Source organism: Helobdella robusta (genome assembly GCF_000326865.2).
Source record: "Helobdella robusta unplaced genomic scaffold HELROscaffold_4, whole genome shotgun sequence".
NCBI classification, from domain to species: domain Eukaryota; kingdom Metazoa; phylum Annelida; class Clitellata; order Rhynchobdellida; family Glossiphoniidae; genus Helobdella; species Helobdella robusta.
Genome location: NW_008704902.1, coordinates 8287728 through 8291003, shown reverse-complemented (window position 1 = coordinate 8291003; position 3276 = coordinate 8287728).

The window sequence follows — 3276 nt, the reverse complement described above, 5'->3', positions numbered from 1 at the left end:
CGTGTTCTTTTTCTATGAGTAGTAATTCGCTGGTCGAAGATCCCACTTCTGACACCAATGTTATAATACTCGCTGTCGTAACCGATTTACGATGCGACGGGTTCAAATCTTAGATTGAATAAAATACTCCAAACAGTTATTAGTTATTAAACTTTATTTACAGAAGAAATCAACTAATCGTTTATTTCCAGCAAATTCAAACTAACGCAACAATTAACTTTTAAATTGTTCAAAATCTATCGCTATGACAACGTCAACAAACAAATCAAATATCGCTTTAAATAATTCACCGAATCGCTATTCACAAAATCACGAATTTCACTAATCACGGATTTCACTAATCGCTAATTTTCTTGCGACGTGCGCTTATATACTCTTCGCAAGCGTCGTTTCTAGATTCTTCTAGATGGTCCGATTCTAGCATACTCTAGAATGCTCCAGTCACTAGAACATTCTAGAATACGCTAGAATCTAATGCGTTCGGTAGCACGGTTATAACATTATTCATATGGCGCAAACTTCTGCTTATTATCGAGTTAAAGTGTTTAAATAGAATTAACATTTAATTGTAAATCAACTTTTGAATAAAAATTAATACCACAAATAATGTTATTTTGAAGTTCATAACCCTTGCTGCATTGTGCTACCATCCTGGTCCTCCTCGATGTTGCCTCTTTGTTGTAAGTCATAGAATTATAAAGATCGTTCTTGTTTGTTATTTCGTTTTGGATTATTTGTGGAACAAGTTTTTGGCCCTGCGATTTAATTAAACATACAAGTTAAGATGAAAAAATAATATGCCATGCAAATATTTTTGTGTGTGATTCAAAAATTTATAATATATGCGTTAATATTTTATTAAATGTTAAACTTTTACTTTACGTATAGAGTGAGGAAGTATGTATATGTGCTTATGAAGTAGATTCAATAAATCAAATATCAATCATATATCTTTTAACCAAAATTAACGCAAAAGAAATATTTTGAATAACAGTCTGGCTTGGAGACAAACAACAACAAACACTGCGAACATTTTTTACTTTACGTTTAGAGTGAGGAAGTTTGTTATGTGTATATGAAGTAGAATCAATCAATCAAATGTCAATCAAATATCTTTTATTAACCAGAATTAACATACAAAAAATTTTGAAAAACGTTTTGGCTTTGAGACCAAGCCAGTTCACTTAAATGAACTTTACAGGCCACCAAATGAAAATTAATACACATTTATATACATACATGAATAACAAGAAAATAGATCAAGGATATATATATATATAGCTCACTAACATATTTCAATACATATAAACATAAAACTTTAATAATATATGATCAATAGAATGGTAACAAATGAGTCCTAATTATATTACCATATAAGGTGACCTGAAAGATTATAATAGATACCGACCAATAAAACTAAATCATGATATAAGTTATATATTTTTTGACCGTTTGAGTGAAGAGCAGAACAAATTTAGGAAATGACAAAAAAAATCAAAATAACTCTCATTTAAAAATAATAATGGAAGATGGATAAATTAGTTGGCAAACAAAGGTTAAAAAAAGTCAATTACACTCTTTCAAAGTTCGGATGATTCAACAAAGCCCACAAACATCGTAAATGAATAAGTGCTAAACGACGCATCACACACGAAGCATGTGATAGGCGGGGATCTTTTTGTCCCATTCGAACCCGGTTACTGCGAAACAGTACCAGGCGACCTTAACCATTAGACCATCACGCCGCCTTTTGTTTTATTGGTTTTTTAAAAACGTTATTATTATTATTATTACGAATCTCTCTTCAACAATTCTTAGAGACATCAACAACAAAAACACAGTGCATGTAAAATAAATGCACGTGAAACAACGCATCACACACATTACATGTGATAAACGGGGCTCTTTTTGCTGTACCATCGCGCCGCCCAACTCGATCTGGCAAAAAAAGTTGTGGTGACACTAGAAAATATGGAAATAATAAAAACTTGTTAATGCATTAAAGACTCTTTATAAAGATTTTGAAAGAGCATTCAAAAACTTATGCTGACAAATTGATCCATTTTTATTAATACCATTCAGGTCCATGGCATCATGAGAAAAAGTAAAAAAAATTATTGAAGCTTTTTGGCATTTTATTCCTTGAATACATTAGCTAAATCAAAATGAAATTAACAAGTTTAGTTTGTTGATTTTTTGTTGTTTATAACGACAATAATAATCATTACATCATTTTCATTTTTAGAATACATGAAATTGAACAATTGCATAATTAAATTATTAAAAAAATATATATATATCATAAATTATCAATAATTTTTAATTAAGTACTTACTATGCTATCAAAATGCTTCATGTATTGTAATTTGATGCAATTTAAATTACAAGTAACAGCTCTGAACCCATCCAGCGTATTTAGAAACAAATATATGATTAATTCTTTCCGTTTTGCTTTTTTCCAAAGTTTGTGCTTCTCCATTTTTTGTTTAATTTCATCGTTGTTCTGCAAATTTGAATTTATCTTAAAAAATTATAGAACAAACTTTTAAATTATCCATCATTGTTGTAATTGTTTACCATAAAATGAAAAGCATCTCTGCATTTTGCTTCAGCGGTAAAAGGGCAAAAACTTTGAAAATCTTCACAAGCTATTTCCAAAATGTCCATTTTTTTTAATTTGTTCAAATGATTGTTGCAATGACTAACATAGTATATGAATGGATATTCCATGTAACAATTAGCAACTTTATACACTTAAAAAACATAATTAATTTTTATTGTTTTGTCTTGTTTTGATTCAAAAAATTACCAATTATATTGTGCAAAAATTTTTGCTCAATTTTTCCAAATATTTTAACAGTGCAGTAGTATGCGCTAGAGTCAATTGCCTGAGCACTAGTTATTTTCATAGATCCGTTACCGAATAGAACCATATCGTTCTTTAGAGCACTTCGTCCTAGATGGTCAATCCAATGAAATTTAGCGTTCATGTATTTGATACTCCAAGATTTCCAACAAGGAACTATAACACTTTCTGTTTCACGAACCATGATTTCTGTTTAAAAAAAAACATTTTTAAACTAACTAAATACAATTATTGAAAAAATATATAAAATATAACCATTTTCCATTTTTTCTTTTTTTGTAAGCAAAGCCAATTTTAAAATCAATGTGAAAAAATAAGCTGAATTAATAAATTTGAACATTGTATAACAAAAACAATTTCATCACACTTTCTGCGTCATTATGATGTGTTCATTATATTAACTATTCTTT